General features: G+C 37.2%; 1 long non-coding RNA gene and 1 other non-coding gene across 3 annotated transcripts in view; one reads left to right on the top strand and one right to left on the bottom strand.

Annotated features, from left to right (window-relative positions):
- Nucleotides 1-4,238, top strand: part of LOC131381969 (uncharacterized) — a 62,073-nt gene extending 57,835 nt beyond the window's left edge. For both annotated transcript variants that reach the window (XR_009211083.1, XR_009211086.1), the window contains one exon: nt 4,094-4,238. This is a non-coding gene — a long non-coding RNA (uncharacterized LOC131381969). The remainder of the gene's footprint in view (nt 1-4,093) is intronic.
- A 14,154-nt stretch (nt 4,239-18,392) lies between these two features.
- Nucleotides 18,393-18,549, bottom strand: LOC116809957 (U1 spliceosomal RNA). Its single transcript, XR_004370115.2, has one exon. It is a non-coding gene; the product is annotated as a U1 spliceosomal RNA (small nuclear RNA).
- Nucleotides 18,550-21,097: the final 2,548 nt, after the last annotated feature.

Raw genomic sequence — 21,097 nt, 5'->3', positions numbered from 1 at the left:
GTAGAATGATTAATATTCCTCTGGGCATATACCCAGTAATGCGATAGCTGGATTGAATGGTAGTTCTCATTTTAGCTCTTTGAGGAATGCCAGCTTCATATGAATTATGTATATCCCAGAGAGAATTTCATAATGTATATTCCATTATTGAAAAAAATGACCACTGTACTATTTTTCATTTAAAAACAATTATAAAGATAAACATAAATAATGTAATAATTTCCAAAAATTTTCACATCAGTAGTTCTTACAGTTAATATTCACCACTGTAATTCATATGACAAGGTTTGTCACAGGAACAAGATTTTTGTTTTTGTTTTTTAATGAATTATTAAGATTTTTGTGTTTTTTTTTAGTCTTAGTCTAGCAAGCTTCCCATAGATGAAAATTATAACCAAATAGTCTTGGATGAGTAATATTTATTCTACTTGCTAGGGCTATTAATAATTTTCTTAGTGTTTAACTGTGAATGCTTATGTTTACTAAAATAAGTCTGTTTTTATACATACACCAAAAACAAATGTTTGAGGCAAAACTAATCTCTGTTCTCAGATAGCAGGTTAATGGGTGCTTTTGGTGAGCTGTGGTGACTGGGGGCATAAACAAGAAAGCTCCCAGGTTGCTAGGCATGTCTTGTTTCCTGACTTGCTGCTGGTTATATAAATTCAGTTTGAAAAAATTCATCAAGAATACTACTGGTATGTTGAGATATATAATGATATGTGACTTTTCTGTATTTACATTAAACTTCAATTTAAAAGTTTTAAAAAATCCACAAATGTTGGAAAGTGTTCTTTAAAAGTTATTTTGTAAATGATAAATTTTGATGTATTTTGAAGAAAAGTATGGGGCTCAGTGAAACGGAGATCTACAGCTCTTTCGGCACATAGCACTCCATAATTCACTCAAGTTTTAAATATTATTGGTTTCTAAATATAAATAGAGTGTCTTCACGACTTGATATAATTTTCCCAAATTTATTTATTTGACCCCAGACCTTGCCGACCTCTAATCGTCTCATTTTCAAAATGAAATCAATAGGCCTACAACTGGAATGATTTTAGGATATTAAAATTATGTTTCAAAGTCTTTAATGAGAAGTGATTGATAATAGCTGCAATTTCCCCATAGTACTGATAGGCCCCGCAGACGGAGCCCATGCTCATACTGTCTCCAGTTGAGGGACTGAGTTCCTCCTGTCATCGTGGTATCTATGCTACCGCCACAGTGTCTCCAGTGTAGACTTCTCTTCTGAGATCCAAAGCCCTGTGTCTAATTGCCTCCCTGATCACTGTACTTGAATATGTAGCAGCTAAAGAAAGATGAGACCTGATATTCCAATCTTGTCCTGCCAAAGCCCTACAAACCTATTCTTTTTTTCCTAATTTCAACAGACACCGCGGACATCCAACCAGTGCTAGTTCCGGATGCCTCTAGCCATTCCTTTCCTATCTCTCACCCTCATGTCACCACATCCTGTGTATTCACCAGGCAGTGGATTCCCTCTCCTTTTTCGTGGGAACTCATTACCTTCTTTTCATTCCTTGAACACGCCAAGCTCTTTATTACCTTAGGATTTACAGGTACAAAAGTATCCCTGGAAGTATTTTTTTTCCCATTCTCTGCACAGTTGAGTTGTTCTCATTTGTAAAACTCAGGAAGTATTTTTAAAGAGGTATTTTAGTCTACCAAGGGAAAAGCTCATTCATCTTTTTTCCTCTAACATCATTACTCTTTCTCCTAACAGTCTGTTATTTTTCCCTGTAGCAATTAGCACAATTAAATTATAAATATATTTGTTTACTTGCCAGGCCACAAAATTGCACAAGTCAATGCATGAGCCATTTCCTTAAAATAATATATATACTCCATATCTGTATTTTGTAGGCTATATATTATATATGTGTATATAGCTAGTTATATTATATGAATCAATTATATACATAATTATTATTATGTATATAATAATATATATGTATATAATTATTATTATATTCTTTCTGTTTCTCTAGAAGCTAATCCTTGACTAATTCAATTACCATGTTCAGAAATTGGCTGATTTTGAGTTTCAAGTAGGGAACCAAGGCTTTTACTCAGACTGTAAAAGCTGTGGAGAGAAGCTTCCGTTCCTTGAGACGGGAAAGACAAGAGTCCTATTTTGGCTGAAAGAAAGTGAACATTGTGCCAGTGCTCACTTTCTTTTGTGTTCACTGGTGTTTCATGTTCGTTTCAGTGTTCGCTGAACACTTTCGTGTTCGTTTCAGTGTTCACTGGTTCACAGTGAAATGAACCAGCCTTGGAGGCTGTTTAGAGTTCACCAAACGTTGTTCACAGTCCAACAAATCATTGGAAGAGCAATGCACTGTCCTAATTCTGGAAACGAGGCCAAGCGAAACAGACTCGGTGAATGAGAACAAGGGTAAAGCTAAACCTGTGGGCCTGGACTCAAAGAACACTCCATGTGCTCTGTGTGCTTGTATGTGCTTTCACATAGTCTGGCCCTGAACACTGATTCCTTTGACAAACGTGAAAATGAATTTAAGTCTGGGTGTGGTGGCTCATGCCTGTAATCCCAGCACTTTGAGAGGCCGAGGCGGGTGAATCAAGAGGTCAGGAGTTCGAGACCAGCCTGGCCAACATAGTGAACTCCCGTCTCAACTGAAAATACAAAAAATTAGCCGGGCATGGTGGTGGGCACCTGTAATCCCAGCTACTGAGGAGGCTGAGACAGGAGTATCACTTGAACCTGGAGGTGGAGGTTGCAGCAAGCCGAGATCGCACCATTCCACTCCAGCCTGGGTGACAGAGTGAGACTCTGTCTCAAAAAAAAAAAAAAAAAACTTAAAAATCCAGAGCACACACATATCAGGGGAGTAGCAATGGCATATCAAACTCAAATTGAATATTTTCTGTGATCTGACTATTAGAGTGCTGGGAATATTTAATAATTCTATTCATGAAATGGATTATAAAGATATAGTAGTACGTATATATTGCATTATTTAAGGAGTTCTAACAATTTTATAGCCATTTTTGAAGTACTTAATATTCAGTTTTAGAAGTAAGAAAAGGTGACAAAGAATTGCTAGTAGAGACTTTAGTCCCATGGGGAAAATCTTAAAGTGCCAATATTAAAATTTCATTTATATGTCATACCTTGTAATGCAAATGGCAAAGATGAATACTTTCATCTGACAAATAAAGATATAAAGCACTGAGAAGTTCCAGTTCCTTATCTAATGTGAACCAACTTGTCAGTGCAGAAGCTGAGGGAAAAAGGACACAGTTTTTCCTGCAAGTGGTGTTAGCATTCCCCGTGCTGAATTCCAGTTATGAGAACAGGAAGCAGTGACGGCAGCAGGCTGAGGGAAATCCAGGAGCAGGGACTGTTACGAAGAGTGTTGGTCTTTGTCAGATTTCCTGAGCATATCTTTTTTGTTTGCTTGTTTGTTTTTTGAGACAGAGTCTCGCTCTGTCACCTAGCCTGGAGTGCAGTGGCCAGATCTCAACTGCCTCCGCCTCCCGGGTTCAAGCGCTTCTCCTGTCTCAGCCTCCTGAGTAGCTGGGACTACAGGCACACACCACTACACCTGGCTAATTTTTGTATTTTTAGTAGAGATGGGATTTCATCATGTTAGCCAGGACTCCTGAACTCATTATTTGCCTGCCTCAGCCTCCCAAAGTCCTGGGATTACAGGCATGAGCCACCATGCCCAGCCACATATCACTTTTATAGAAGTACTTCAACTAGTGAGTGGGAGGCTTCACACAGACAGGCAATGTCTGTTCCACAATAATTCCATAATATCTATGCAGGTGAATTAAGCAATTGTCCCTTTTATTATTTGATTGGTCAAAGTCTAAGTTCCACTTGGACAATTATTTGTTAGGAAAGACCAAAATGTCATCTCTACATCATTCTTTTGCAGGCACTAATTCCATCTATTCTATAGGAAAATAGATGTGCATCTTACAATAATTCACAGTGGCAGTTAAAGGACCTACAAAAGTAAGAACCTACAAAAGTAAGCTAGGGTGTATTAAATGCATCAGACATTTCATCTAATTTGACTCCTTTTCTTTTGTTTCCTAGACAAGGTCTCCGGACTTGCCACCCAGGCTGAGTGCAGTGGTGTGATCATGGCTTACTTCAACCTCGACCTCCCCTGCTCAAGCGATCCTCCTGCCTCAGCCTCTGGAGTAGCTGGGACTACAGGCACACACCACCACACCCGGACATAACTTGTAACTTGCCTCTTGCTGTAACTAAAAGGTCACAAAAAGAAAGAATTCTAAAAAATCTTCTGCTTAAGTAGTACGTTTAGTATTTATCATGATGACAATGTTCTAAATTGCACCTGCCTCCACTAGCAGAATGCCAGGATTACTGCCAGACAGAGAATTCGGACTGTTGGTCCAGGGACATGGCTATGAAATATAACAAGGACAGCAGAGTGTGTTTTGGAGAAAGCCAGGTAGCTCTTGATGGGGCCGATATGAGTACTTATTCCTACTGATACAAAAAAACTAATTAGAAAAATCTCATTTCTTTATTCATTCCTACTCTGAGAGCTTTTTACTTCTAGAAACACGGTCTTAGTTTTCTGTGTTATTATTTTTTTTGAAACTGATTAAATTTCACAATTAATTTACATTCATCCAACTGTTTAACAATTATACCTTGAATTCGTCTTATAATTAATATTTTCTTGTTATTTTCAACGGGAGGTAGTGTGCAGGAAAAGGGACTAGATCAGGTTCAGAGAGCCAGGGGAGTTCAGTTAATCAGGCAGAATACAGGACACTGAAAAGGGTGAGTAAGAGGCAGCCAGAGTCCCCACCCCCAGAGAGGAGGGTCCAAAGGACAGCTTTTCATGATCCAGGGATGAAATCTCCATCAATAACATCTCTCCTTCAAGAAGCTGGGGGTGTCACCAGGATTCAGGGTAGGGATTCCAGTCTTAGATTGGGGGAAGGAAGGGAGGCGAAAGGAAGGAAGCCTCACATCCTCATGCGAGGAAGGCAGCTTGCAGAAATTAGGCTCAAAATGATCCCTACAGTACAAGCAGTACAGGGCATATGGACTCCTGCCGGGCTGGGGCCAGGACAAGAGAAGAAAGTCTGATACAGGCCTGAGGCTCGGGAGTCCTGCACTGGGTGTGCGACTCTACAACCATCCCAGAGTCAGCCCAGGTACTAGGTCTTCTGGCTCAGATAAAGATCACACATGACTCGCCTGAAAACTTGAGGCAGAGGTGTGCCATTGTCACAAAAGGCGCTGTCAGGGCAGAGGCTCAGGGAATGATAGAGGAGCTCTTCAATCACCCTGGAGAAATTTTACCTAGGTCAGACAGCTACAGAGCCGACTTAATATTTTGATTTAAAATCTAGATTATTTGGGGGCTGGTTTGGAAACTGGGGAGATTTGTGTGTCCAGGCATCGTAGCAGGAAGCGAAGAGGCTTCCTTGTAACCCTACCGACCCTTCCTCTCATTTGTCCCGAAAGCACAGGGTGAGTGACAAGAACATTGGTACAGTGCGTTCAGGAACCTTTTCAACTTTTTATGTGTAGTGTACTAAAATATTTCTTCACACATACAAAGACAGTGGTCAGGGACTATTCTGGCTGGTTAGAAAAAAGGATGTGAGGTTTTCCAGTCCCTGGGTGGGTCTCAGTTCTCTTAGAGGCTCTGCCTCTCACTCACACCTCTGCTAGAGGAATCTGAGGAGGGTCTGATAAGACTGTGATCTGGGGACACGTTTGCCACCTCAGTGCCAAGGCTGACATGAGGACATAGGCTACTCAGTGAACGCACTTTACCCAGGGTACCAAAGGCACTTAATGATACCGACAGTTCTGTTTACATCCTTCTCCACTGCCTCCAGCATCATTCAAGGCGTAATCACTTGGAAAAGTTTGATTAGAATGAGTTCTAGTTTAGTGTAGGTTATTATGCACCTAAATTGGCTAAACTTAGCTTCATAGATCAAACATAGGATATACATCTCTAGGGATGAGTCTGTGGAGACCTCCGTAGGCACCAGTATATATTACTCCAAGTTTTACCTCTTTTCTTGTGGATTACTACCTTTGTGGTTCTCCCTTGATTAGGTTTACATGCAATTCTAACTTTATCTTATCGAGGATATAAGTGCAGATAAAGTAGATACAGACGAGCATTTAATTTTTTTTTTCAGTGCTGTGATTATGGAGTCAGGGTAGTATTTCTACTGTGTACGGTAAACTCTATAGGATCTCATTTATTCATGGTTAAAGGCTTTCCCAGGGAAACCAGTATGCTAACTTTAGGCAGATAATAAAACCTGAGGTATATGGAGAGTGTCTATTTTGACAGATTTCAGGGCTAGCCCTCTCCTGCTGGTGCAGTTCAATGTGAGTTTAGTCATTTGTGGACACTTAACAGCAAAGAGATCTTTCTACAGAGTCCAGCTGTGCTGATTATCAAACTGGGGAAAACTGATGGCCATTTGTTATGGCTAATAACACAGGTGCTTGTCAACTTTATAAAAATGTAGAAAAGTCTTTGCTGTGAAAATTATCCTAACCATTGTGGAAAAATGCCCATCCCATTTCAATTCATACCTGAATACATATAGAGACTACAGTTCTCAGACCTGCAGTGAGTTCTGACCAAGGGAATTCAAGTGGGATGATAGATGCTGCCTTTGAAGCCACCCCATCAACTGACTCATCTCCTCCCGTCTCAGCTCTTTCTCCTTCTGCATCCTGATGCAGGACCACTGCACAACCTCACAAACCTTATGTGGAAAGTGGTGGAACCACCAGATGTTATGGGTATCCTTTAATGGAGAACTTTACACTTCTTTGAAATGACAGTTTTATACTTTTCATAAGAAAGAAATAAACTTCTATTATACTAAGCCACTGTGTTTTGGGCTTTGTTGGTTAAATGGTGAGCAATATCCTAATGAATGCACTGGAACACCACTTCTCCACCATGGGAGCAGTGGAACTTCGAATTGTAGAGTGAACAAGGGGGATGACAAGGAAAATAATGGGAGCAGGCATTTGATATATATAATTATGGAAAGCACACCAGAGTCTTCTTTCTTTTAATGTAGCTGCTATGCTCCTTGGATCTTCCAGTTAGAAATGTGTTCTGGAAGATACTCAGAAGTGATCTTCGAGGTAGATTGACTCTAGGTGGGTAAGGTCTGTGACTACTGTGTTCTCTCAGCATGCTGGGACTCTGAGACAGAATTAAATAAAAGTAATGACCATTACTCCTAGATGGCATCTCTAATGTGCCTAAATTTAGGATAAATGGCTAACTGTAGATACACACACACACACACACACACACACACACACACGCACACTTATGTAGCATGTAAGTTATATAATACAAGATATTTCACTAACCAGAAAATAAGCAAAAGAAGCCAAAATATCACTCATTCGTGGTGGTTCCCGGGATGGCTTTATAGTTATGACCCAGACTGGGTAACCTTTTGTCAGCAATCAGAATGTGGTATTCTGATTAGAAGTACTAAGCTGGGGGATTACCAGCCCCCGGGCCAGGAGCAGAATATATAATATTTAAACAACAATATGTGAGTAGTGTAAGTATTAGCTCAAAACTCATTTGTTTTTAGAAAAAGGGAATTAAGAATTGCCTGCCTGTGTTATAATTTTAATGTCGCGATTCCTTTTGTCCAGCTGATGCTGTGTCTGCTGATGTGGCAGCACCTTGCCTGGGCTGTTGTGATGGCGCATTCGTTACTCAGCAATTTCAAAGTGGCTAATGAAATTCGGGCAACCTCCCCTCAGAGTTTCTTGGTCCACCAGTTCTTCTAGTTTTTGTTGTTTTGTTTTATTTTGCTTTGCTTTTACATTTCCTTACATTTATTATGGATGCGTAACAATTAAGATCTTCAAGGACAGAGTGGGAAAAATAAAATTTATTGTTTTCCTAATGTTCAAGGATTTTAAATAAATTGTTTTCGGAACTGTAAAATGAGAATTTTAATAATCCTATTGTCGTTGTAATGCTAAAGATAATTTAAACTTGTACAATAGATAAATATTTAGCACTTTCTAATACATTATTACTGTATCATCATAGATTGATTTCTAGTGTAAATAAAATGTAATTCTGTTTAGGTATGGAACAAATTACTTCCTCCATAATGGTATAAATAATTGTGAGATAAATTGATTTATAAGAAAGAAGTGTGATCCTAGAATCTAAATATATTAGTGCAAGAATTTACAGGTATTCTAAAATAGTTTCTTTATAGGTGAAATCTCAAATTGGTTTGTGATTCCTCAACAATGTTCCTTGATCTTATCTATGCAGAAATACATCATTAGTTACCAGCACTTCTTTTCCATTCTAGTCCCTTATTCTCAGGGAGCATTTCAGGACTATTTTCAAATTTTAATTTAATTTTCTTCCACCAACCATAAAATATCCTTACTCCTATCAATTAATCTTCCTAGCCCCTTCTTACCTCTGTTTATTCTTATAAAACATGTATAGCTGCAACCACATAAATACAACAACAAAAAAATGCGGACATTTATTTTAGCAAAATTTACATATAAATAGTTAACATAAAATGTGATTTAGACAGAAAAAGACCACCCAATTTTTTTCTTTGATCCTATTGGCATTATGGATTAAGATTTATAGTGAAATTTACACTGAATGAAAATGATTTAAGTTCTGAAAATGTCAGATGAAAAAATAATAACCTATTCATTGAACATGAATAGTAGGTACTATTGTATATGTATATGTATACGTATACGTTTATGTATATGAGCCTGTGTGAATATTTGTAGCAACTTGATTCATAATTACTAAAAAAAAAGATATCCTTCTTACCTTTTTAATATCTGTGGGATATGTAGTTATATTTTCTTTTTCAATCCTGGTATTGGTAATTTGTGTTTTCTCCTTTTGTTTTTCTTGTTCTGCCTCACTAAAATTATTGGTTTAATTAATTTTTAAGAAAATCACTTTTAGCTTTGTTTTTCTTTCTATGTTTAACAGCTTTATTGAGATATAATTCTTATACTATAAAACTCACGCATTGTAAGTCTACCACTTGTCTTAGTCCACTTGGGCTGCTATAACAATTCCAGAAACTGCCTGGCTTGTAAAGAACATAATTTATTTATTACAGTTCTAGAAGCTGGGAAGTTCAAGACAAAATGAATTAACAGCCTGTCATATACCCATACAATGGAATACGTAGTATTCAAAAAGAAAAAGAAAAAAACTATCAATTTACACAACAATTTGAATGAATTTTAAATGCATTTTGTTAGGTGAAATAATCTAAATCCAGAAGGCTACATATGGCATGATTTCATTTGTATGACAACAAGAAAAAAATCAAAATGATAGAAGCAGAATATATAGTTCAGTGGTTAGTGAGAATAAAGGGATTAATTTTAAAGAAAATGTTTATAGTAAAAACACTGTTCTGTATGATATAATGGTGCTTGATAAAAACTATATTTGCTTGTCAAAACCAATAGAAATGTACAATATAAATTTTACTGTGTACAGTTTTTTAAAAAGCAGGATGTCAGTGGATCCAAGAATAAAATGTACTCTGCAAGAAATTAGCCTAAATGCATTAAATATGTCAGTTAAGGGGGCGTAGAAAAGGGAAGTGACCTAAGTTCCTTTGGAAAACAGTATCTTGAGTGGACACCAGGAAGCTAAGAATAAAATAAACTGTACAAAAACATTGTACCCTAGTTGGCAAACTTTCATCTTACAGGGATATATGTTGCCAATTCTGAAACTATTTTACACATAGAGTTGAAGAAATAGGGAAATAAATCATAAATAACAGGGGCTAGGATTCTCACTTTCAGAAAAAGAAGTTACTAATAAACATCATAGACAAATAAAATCAATCCTGTGGTGCTGAATTAGCTTTGGAAGTATCAGCATAAGCTCATCTATCTTAATGTATATTTAGATAATACACAAATACAAATATGAATATACACCTGGGTTACTATACATACCTATATCTCTTAGCTCTGTTTGCCAAGAGTGCCTAGAAGCACTGAGCTCTCAGCAGCAATGAACACATCGAGTGCCCAGATTTTGGTTTCTAAATGCCACCCTCCAATGAAAAGAAACAGGAATTTTGGAAGAAGAGCTGATTTTAGGGTTGGGATGATAAATACACAATGAGCTTGTAGTATCTTGTTATGTCAGAAAGTAAGATGTGCTTTGTTGCCACCAAAGAAAGAAAGAAAGAAAAAAGATAGAGGCATATCTAAAGGACACAGAAGATAACCGAAAAAAATCCCTCAATGTACAAATCTAGAATTTGAATTTGAATAATAATAACAATGGTATTGTTGTAGAGATCTCAAAGAATGAAATAAATATCCACAAGTTCATATTGCTGTAAACAAGTTTTTTACAGGAAAATTCAAAAAACATATGAAAATAACTTCCCTCCAAACACCATGAGGTGTAGCTTAATTCCTCTTTCCTGGAGTGTGAGTTTGACTTAGCAATTCTCTTTTCAAGGACACAGTCTGGAAAGTTAGAATAGTAACTTTATGCCAGACAACACCTTAATCAAGTGACCAAGGTGAATGCTGTGTGATAAGTCATGCTGTGTTGGTGTCACATATTCTCACATTTTATGTGATAGAGACACTTCATCTCTATGATACTCTTAAAAACAACATATAGCTCCAATCTAGCCATGATAAAACTTCAGAGACTCAAACCGAGGGACATTCTATAAAATGCCTGAACCATACTCTTCAAAATTCTCAAGGTTATGTAAACAGGAAGATTGAGAAATTTTCACAGACTGGAAACTAAGGAGACATGATGACTGAATTCAATGCATTCTCTTAAGTCAGATCCTGGAGAAATAGAAGGATATTAATCGGGGAGCTCATAAAATCTAATGATGCTGTTTAGGTAATAGTATTATGCCAATGATAATTTTTTAATTTTGCATTAATTTAATAATTTTGGATTACGGTTGTGTAAAATGTTAACATTAGGGGAAGCTAAGGGAAGGTCCCTGGGAGCTCTTCACACTATCTTTGCAATTCTTCAGTGAATCTAGCATTATTCAAAAATTTTTTAAAAGTTTAAAATGTCTGAAAAGTATAGTTCTTATATATCAAGTACAACATGTTTATAATTTGAGAAACTTTAAATATATGTCATGGAAATGACCTGAGATGATTATCACCCTGAATGTTCAGGGCTTCAATGTGAGTTTAGTTTATGCATTAAGTCCTCTAAAGAAAGCAACTATAAATATTAACCAAAAATCTTCTCTGACCTATATCATAATTTAATATAACATTCTACCTTTAGAAGAGAACTTAAATGCAATCTTTTCAAATTCCTTGTACAATATTGTAAAGATCTCTTTCAATGTTTACAGACACAGGCATGTGTCATTATCAGACACTCGGTTCAGAAAATCTTTTTATTGAGCTAACGCAAATATCAATTTCATTTTTATCCACTATGTCACTCTAAGCTTCTTATTTTGACAGAAAATAAATCTAATTAAGTAGCTGTAGCACTTGTGTGTGCACATCACAAGGGTAAGTAATCCCAAGCCTTTTTTGTTTGTTTCAAGAACGCTTGTCACTCTTTAAACTGCATTTAAAAATCTTTATGTATTCCTCATAGTGTCTTACAACTGGAACGAAATGTACTATACCCATTGTCATTTGATTGATCAAGATTTAAGAGGAACCAGAGATCTCTTATCTACATATTTTGATTCTGTACCATAACCTAAATTACCATAAGCTCATCACACTATTGAAAAATATTGATGTTGTATCCTCAAATTACTTTCACCTGTATTTCCTATAAGTATTTTGATCCCACACTTTTGAATTAGTTTTTCTAGAATGAATAAAGCTTTCTAGTTATTGTCATTATACGATTCATCTTATTGTTTTGCCTTTCACAATTATTTTGAATAATTATATTCCATTTGTTTCATAATCTTAATAGAATGTTATCAATACCCTCAGCTGAATCATAGATAATAATAACTGTGGGTGAAGGACAGAATTACAAAATACGACTTGTGCAATTCTCCTCCATGTTAAAGTCTACTGTCTTAGAGTTTACTAAGAATGAACCAGTCTAGCAGTGTATGTAGCCTTCCATTTTGTTCATTAATTTAAGAGAAATAGTATTCAATCATTTGGTGAAACTCAGTATGTCTACCAAATGTGTGTCTGTCTAGTACTGATTACAAGATTATAAAAATATAAGTTAAATGTATTTGTGTTAGAGAATAGATGTTTGTCTCTAGTGATGGAAAATGCTTGTGTGTGAGTGTGTGTGTGTGTGTGTGTGTAAATATATTTTAATAACCAAAGCTAGATACTGGGCATGATTACATCAAAGTGACTGGTATAGACCTATAGAATCTATGCAATCTACTTTCTATCTTTCCAAAGATATAATAACTAATTTTGTCATTTTTAGACTAAAACTTTATTTCACATAATCTATTATTTTTCAAGATCATTGACATTGTTTTAGAAATATATTTTTGTGTCATTATTTTCTTATAAACTTTATACAACACACTGAAGAGTCAGATTATTTTCAAAATGAACATGTATGCATCTTAAAGACAATAAAATTTATAAATATCGATGTATATAAATTAGAATATATGGATATATTTGTTATATACAATTATTATGTCTGTTATATACAGATTATTGTTATGATCTGAGTTGTCTTGCCAAAGTTTATATGTTGAAGACCTAAAGCTTAGTATCTCTCAGTGAAACTGTATTTGGACATAAGATGTTTAAAGACATAGGTAAGTTAAAATGGAGTCATTAAATGGGGTTACAATGGGACCCTAATCCAATATGACTTTTAACAAGAGAAGATTAGGACATAGACACACACAGAGAGGGAAGATCATATGAAGATACCGAAAGATGATTCCCATGTTCAAGCAAAGGACAGAGGCCTCTGGTTGAATAATAATAATCATCATCTCAGAGTTCCAGCCTCCGGAATTGTGAGAAAACTAATTTCTTTTGTTAAAGCCGCACAATCTGTTGTTTGGGCATAACTTTGTTATGGGCAGCCCTAGTAAACTCACAAATACACAACTAAAGATCATTTAGTTCTCATTTTACAAAGATGGCAATTTTTTTTCAACTTTTATTTTAGGTTTGGGGTACACGTGCAAGGTTTGTTACATGGGCATATTGTGTCTCACTAAGGTTTGGTGTACAAATGATCCTGTCACCCAGGTAGTGAGGATAGTAACTGATAGGCAGTTTTTCAACCATCCCCTCCTCCATGTGAGTGTTTCCCAGCGTCTATCATTCCCATCTTGTTGCCATGAGTACTCAATGTTTAGCTCCCACTTACAATTGAGAACAAGCAGTATTTGGTTTTCTGTTCCTACTTACATTCACTTGGGATAATACGCTCCAGCTGCGTCCATGTTGTGCAAAGACATGATCTTGTTCTTTTTTATGGCTGCATAATATTTCATGGTGTATATGTACTACATTTTCTTTATCCAGTCCACTGTTAATGGGCATCTAGGCTTATTTCATGTCTTTACTACTGTGAATGTCTTTACTACTATGATGAACATATGCACACAGGTGTCTTTTTGGTAGAATGATTTATTTTCCTTTGGGTATATACCCAGTAATGGGATTGCTGGGTTGAATGGTAGTTCAGTTTTAAGTTCTTTGAGAAATCTCCAAACTACTTTCCGCAGTGGTTGAACTAATTTACATTCCCACCAACAATGTGTAAGTATTCCCTTTTCTCCACAGCCTCATCAGCACCTGCTGATTTTTGACTTTTTAGTAATAGCTATTCTGACTGGTGTGAGATGGTATCTCATGGTGCTTTTGATTTCAAAGAAGGCAAAAGTTTTGTTGAGAATTACCATGCATATGTTGCATACACATTTTAGTAAAATAGCAAGCACATATGCATACACATAATAGCCTATGGAGGCTGCTCAGACTACGTCTAATACAAATTTTCAGTTTTGCTTCGATAAGGGTGAGATCACCAACCACCCAGTGATATCAGGAAAGAGCCCCTGCACTGCATCCAGCTGGGTCAGCACTCCTGCCCTGACTGCTCTCAGTTTGCACCAGTGGCACCCTGCTGGAGGTCCCTATTACTAATCAGAGGCATGAGCATTTGAAAGCACTTTCTCAATGTAGCTTTTAACAATGGATTTTTTTTATTGGCTTTATTTCCTACACATTTTGCAAAATGCTGGCTATATACTGTTTCCTCATTTTACGTGATAAAAGTAAGAGAATGATTTTCTTGTTTTCTCTAACCTCTGTATTTTGATTTTGTATTTAACTCTTCCTCATTTCCCACCTTCATTCTCTGTCTTTATCAATGTTTTAATGCTGCAGTGGTGCAACGATTATTTAATACCACTTTTGTGCAATAATTTTGTGTTTGAAGTCATCAATATCAAGACATATCATTGTGACATCAATGGTCAGTCAAAGATTCCTAAGAACTTGACTACCCAACCTTGTGACAACTTTTTGACTACCTCTCCTTTTCAAATATTGCCTAATACTGATAAACATTTTGTTATTTTGTTTATGTCAAAGGTGGACATAAAATAACAAGCATGTCTGCTATTTTCATTTACAGATTCTTTTCCTTGTAGATGAAAAGAGATGGTTGGTTCCTCAGACTAGCGTAAGCCTGTCTTCTGATCACCCACAAATACTAAGCACCAACTTTTTATTACCCTGAGTCACCTTTGAATAGTATCTTGGCCATAATCATGAACTAGATGCTATTTCAACGTAAAGCTCAAGTAAAAAACACTTATTTAAAAATCTATAGGTGATGTACTGTGGAGTGCATAGTTGTTTAAAGGAGTATAGTAAAAAAGAGCTCTTTTATCTGCTAACAGGTAAAAAAAAAAAATGGGTTGCTGAAGGTTGCTCTAGCATCCCTGGAAACAAGTAGTTCTTGATGCCAGAAACAAAGCATTAACTTTTAACATAAACTATTTTGGAGTCCTTTGAGAACTCTAAGAACTGCTATATAGCCGTTGCACTATATATATGGCAGTTCTTGGAGATATCAAAGAGAGAGAGAGAGTGTGTGTGTGTGTGTGTGTGTGTGTGTGTGTATGTGTATAGCAGTTCTTTGAGAGCTCAAATATATATATATATATATAGAATATATATATGTAGAATATATATATAACAGTTGGATATATATACACACATAGAATATATATATTCTATATAGAGCGAATTACATTATCTTATGTAAGCATAAGCACATATTATATATAATTACATAAGTTATAGACATATATACATATAATTACATATTCTATAGTTATATATTATATTATAATATATAAAACTTTCATTAGAATCATTACTATAACTTACCTGAACAAATATGACATGTGTGACTGAAAATGGTTCACCTCCATGGCAAATGTGGCACACATGATGGACAGGGGGAGAACAGAACTCTACTGTCTTTCACCTGTGATCTATCCTGCCTCTTTGTAATCTTGACATTAACGTTACTTGCTAAATTGGGGGAAAAAACAAATGGCAGTTGAGTTTATCCTCTCTTTGGGAGTCTTCTACCCAAAAAGGAGGCTTCAAATATCAATTGGCTGATACACTCTAATGGCTGCTATTTCCTAAGCAGATGCCACTGAATTTCATATAATTACCCTGACTCTACATCTGAGTCGCCTATCCATAACGATTTTGAAGCCACTGATTTTGAACTATCCATTTTGATTTTGATGGAAGTGAGCTCATCTTGAAAGGGATGTCGACAAGCAATAGAATAGGAGAGCTCTTTTATCCACATATACTAAATAAATCACTGGAGTTGAACTTGAGCTGAACTCTAATGAATGTTCATCTGATTCTGAAATGAACTATGTTGAAACATGATGCCACAGAATCACAACTTCTACAAGAATATCAGGTCCCTGAGGTCAGTGTGTTGTCACGCAGCTCTAGGCACCTGCTGAGGTAGGCTTGGGAAGGAGGACTAGTGCAGAATCATGGACCCTTTTCACCCACTACGTGAAGCCATCCCAATGAGAATAACATTCCTGAAAGCAACCCTCTTGGATGTATCCGAGCCAGGCACTGGAATGATGTTTTGAATAATTATGATAATGCTATTTTATTTTTTTCTAAAAGAGTTGTTTCTAATCCTTTTTTGTATTTAAGTTAGTAAACATAAAATTTATATCTGCGTTTTCTATTCTCTTAGATATTAAATTCATTGGTGGCAGAAATCATACTATTTCAAAGAAAAAGTGCCCCCCGAGGCAAGGCTCTTGTGGCAGAGGAGTGGCTGGGCATGGTAGTTGGGTTCTTCCTGCAAGCCAGGGTTGCATGCTGAAATTTGTAGACAAAACTCAAATGTCTGTCAGGCATGCTCATAATTATATTTTAAGGTATAGTTCTGAGGTTTTCATATCACATTTTTAGGGCTGCCTATTAATCCTTCTGCTTCATAATGCTACTGACACAGTTTGTATAATTTTAGTTTGAATAGTTAGACTTTGAAATTCTCTTTCTTTTAGTTCTGCAACAAAAAACCCTTTTGCCATTGTGTAGAAAAATATAATCTAGTCAGGTGATAGCTGTATCAGTTTATAAATCTTAACAGAACACCCAGGAATACCATATTCAAAGAAGGGCCTCTGCATGTCTCCCCAGCATCACATCCTATTTAAGTGAAGCAATGGACAAAACTTCCTTTCAATTCCCTGCGACATTAGCCCTGGCCACTCTGGGCCATTTGGAAGAATCTTCTTTTCTCCCCACTGATGAAGGCCTATTATGGTTTTCTGGACAAGCGCAACTTTGTTTATACTACTCAAAATGTTGCCTTTGTACAAATCTCTACTTCTTTACCCAAGTCCCCAGCCTGCCCAAGTGGCTTCACACAGAGGGCTGTCTCACCCTGCCCTGCTCTTCCCCACACCCACCCAGCTGCAAGAAAGACATGGATTCACCCTCCACTCCCTTTCCGAGTTCAGGCAGCCGAGTCCTTACACTGCCCTGGTGCCTCCTCAGTGTTTTTTCTAAGAGCACAGCTACAAAGACCCATCAAACTCGTCAACATCAGGGCATTCCCAACAAAAAGATAAAACCTGTTGCAGATTTTTTCATTCTGGGTATTACAGTCTTATATAAAATTCAAGGTTAATGTTCGAAAATTTGTTTGAACCAAAATAAAAATAGAAAATTAAAAAAATAATTTTTAAATAGATATTCAGTTGTACTATTTTTTTCAGCTTTAAGAACCCAAGTATGGGCCCAATGAAAGGTAATTAACATAAGTTTGAGATGAGTTTTAGGGAAAAACATCTACCCGCATTTAGGGAACATGTGCACTGACTGGGTATTTGGTTATGCTGAGGAATTATTGTTAGACTTTTGGGAATGATAATGATATGACAGTAATGTTCAGCAAAAAGAACCTATCTTTCAGATACACATAATGTAATGCCTACAGAAAACTAGAAGCACATGTGCAGAGTTGTAGAGTTCTCTGCAAAATAATCAAAGGATGGGAATAGGACCAGGATTTAGACAAAACCAACAGGACAATGTGTGGTTAAATTTTTCTAAATGTAAATAGATTTTTAAAATTCAAAATTTCTTTTAGACATGACTAGCCAAAGAGAGTATTAGAAGGAAAAATTACAGGCTTATTTCATGGATGAACTAAAACTTTTGTACTCTAATCAATTAAATATAAACTAATAGCAAACATTATTAATCAATGTGTAAAAAGCTTAGTATGTCATCCATTATCTGCATTTTATGATTCTAGGTTTCTATTTGTTTCTAGGCATAAAATCCTCCCACCCCTTCTTCTATGTGATGATTTGACCTGAAGTTAACTTTCTAACTCTTCTCCCTGGTAAATTGATATAGTTTTATGTCAGATACGCAGCTAGGCCACATGACTCCTAGTCACTATCACCTTTGAACAGTAGATTGAACCTGGACAGGGAGAACCATGATGGCAGCTGTGTCCCTGGGCCTCCCTAAGGGCAGCGACTCTTGGAACTGGCTGATCCCTTCTGAGAACACTGGTAATTATACCTATGGACCTATAAGCCTGTGCACAAGAGCTACTGCCACTTTGGGGAATGAGAGTTTTAGCCAAGGTGACTCCCACATCTCTTTTCCCATCTGAATCTCATTTTCTTGGCCCTAAACTATACTGCTCTGTGTACTGTGCAAGGTCTTCTCATAACAACTATGACTTCTATCTTATTTGGCCTAAGAAAACAGAGCATGTTGGACTTATAAATTATATGTGTGCATTTTTTTTTTTTTTTTAGCAAATGCAGTGCCCCACTACCACAAATTATGCAGTCAAGTTTCCCATATTTGGGGACATCACAGAGGTCAGCACGTCCAGAGTGCAATGGATAAGCCTTGCCCTGGGAAAACCACCTTTGTGATCATGGTTATCTCCCCTGCCAGATAAGTATGCTTCACCGTTTTCTTAATTTAGTAAAAATATTGTTCTACCATGATGTTTATTCTTGAACTTTTTAAGTAAATTTCACAAAATATCTTATATTGTACCTTTGACTGAAAGAATTTCCAAAATAGTTCTTTTATTTCATAAATTAGATAAAAAATCTTTGAACTAATTTTGAAACTAACTGAGCTTATTTTCTGTTTGAAGCAACTGATGACACTAATTTACACCTGGCAGCATTTAACTATTAGCGAAAGTTTTCTCTTATAACAGAATGAAGACAATACAGAAAGTGACAATGTCAAGTCAGACCTATAGGACTCAGAGATTTTACTCAATAGCAACGTTTACTAATTCAAGGAAAAATATAACTGTAAGACACAGGTGAAGCTCTGTGACCCACTCAGGTCCTCACTTTGCTTCTTGACTGTGTGCCAGAAATAAGAGTCTCTCCGTGAGCTCTTGCCCTCAGCCTTTAACTGCTTGCCGATGGTCACCAGCTGCTGGTGGTGAGCTCCCTGCTGATGTACTGTTTCTTTGTTAAGCATAGGAGATGACTTCAGGGTCATGAAAAATCTTTGCACGAGGCATGAGTGCATTTAAGGAAATTGTGACCAGCTACTGACATCCACAAGTCTGGTTGCTCAAGGTGCTATCTGAGACTGAGCAAACACAGACTTTTCCTCTTTCAGGAGTTCCCTGAAACTCCTCCAACTTACTCTCTAGCTGTACAAAAAATCTGCGCTGCTTCTTTCTGTTAAGGCAGATTTGTGAGATCTTGCCCCGTCCCACCATCTTCTTGCTTTGGCCAAATTGAATAAATCTTTTTTTTCCAAGCACCTGTATGTCGGTGTGTTTGCATCAGCTGTACATTGGCTACACAAGCTTGAACTTGGGGTTTTACAGCACCACCTGGATAGATTCTCCTGAGGACACTGAGTTTACAAATGCCTACCCTCTTTCTTGCAGCCTATTCTTCCCTGGTGAAAGCTAGGACCACCTTCAAGCTGGAGGTCATGGCTGCAGAGGTCTCTACCCCACTAAGCATTAGATGTGCTCCTGGAGAATGGCCCACTTCTTCCCAAAGCTGACAAGACCATAGCTAGAGGTAACACCCAGCATCAGCCGATGCAGAGAATGACGGACTTGAAATTGACTGTATGTCAAAGGGGAAACTTACTGCTACAGTGGACTTTAGAAGAGACGGCCACGATAGATTCGCGTGGAAATGCTCCACTTCCTTGGAAAATGTTAGAAGAAAGGCTGACAATTAAGAAATATGGAAATTCTGGAATGGGCATATTGCATAAGACCAGAAAACTCACCTAAGTTTTGTGTTGTCTGGGAATGCCCAGTGGGCACATTATTCCCCAAGGCCATTCAGAATGCTTTGGAGAGGCAGGCACCGGAATTACTAACAAATTCGGTCATAACTGTCCTCTGTGTGCCACAACTGATAGTAAAAAAGGGAGTCACAGTTTTGGGCTCAAATACACATAAAGACGCCCCAAAGCATTGGAGGCTAGGTGCAGCTCTTAACTGCTGGAATCCAGAAACTGGCAATTACCACAGTGACCAGCAGGTCCTTTGCTTAGTTTTTAATGCCATATATATATATATTTCTGTTGAGTGTTTTGGGTTCCTTGCATGCTGGATATTAGTCCCTTGTCAGATAAATAGTTTGCAAATATTTTCTCCCATTCATGTTTTCTCTTCACTCTGCTAATTATTTCCTTTGCTTTGCAGAAGCTTTTTCATTTAATATAGTCCCAGCCAGGTGCAGTGGCTCACGCCTGTAATCCCAGCACTTTGGGAGGCTGAGATGGGTGGATCACCTGAGGTCAGGAGTTCAAGACCAGCTTGACCAGCAAGGTGAAACCCCATCTCTACTAAAAATACAAAAATTAGCCGGGCATGGTGGCAAGCACCTGTAATCCCAGCTACTTGAGAGGCTGAGATGGGAAAATTGCTTGAACCCGGGAGGCAGAGGTTGCAGTGAGCTGAGATCGATCGTGCCATTGCTCTCCAGCCTGGGCAAGGGCGTAAGCCTGGATCTCGGAAAAACACCCCATCTAAAAAAAAAAAAAAAATATATATATATATATATATGTGTGTGTGTAGTCCCATTTGCCTTTATAGATCAAGAAATTGTTTCTATACACAGAAACATGGAGAAATCTTAGGAAAAAAATAGAGCTGAGTGAAAAAAGTTGGGAATAGACAAAGGTCAATACTACTTACATAAATTTGGAATACACATAAAAAGCAGTACATGTTTTATTGGAAAGGCTGAAATGAAATAGTAACCTCAGACACCTTAGGAGGTTTGCATGGCAAAGGAAAGGGATGCAGCTGAGAGAACAGAGGAAAAGGGAAAATGCAAATTAAGGAAATGGAGAGAAGTTCTTCATAGACAAGTGGTGGGTGCTGCCTCTTCAGACTGAACAATGTGATCATTGATCCTGTGTTTTAAGACAGAACAAAACACAATTTGACTAAGTGGTGTGGTGAGGAGCTACTCTAGCTCATTAGGTAGCTTGAAATTCATAGTAAAA

Source organism: Hylobates moloch, unplaced genomic scaffold (assembly GCF_009828535.3).
Source record: "Hylobates moloch isolate HMO894 unplaced genomic scaffold, HMol_V3 SCAFFOLD_1, whole genome shotgun sequence".
NCBI classification, from domain to species: domain Eukaryota; kingdom Metazoa; phylum Chordata; class Mammalia; order Primates; family Hylobatidae; genus Hylobates; species Hylobates moloch.
This window is presented reverse-complemented; position numbering and strand designations above follow the sequence as displayed.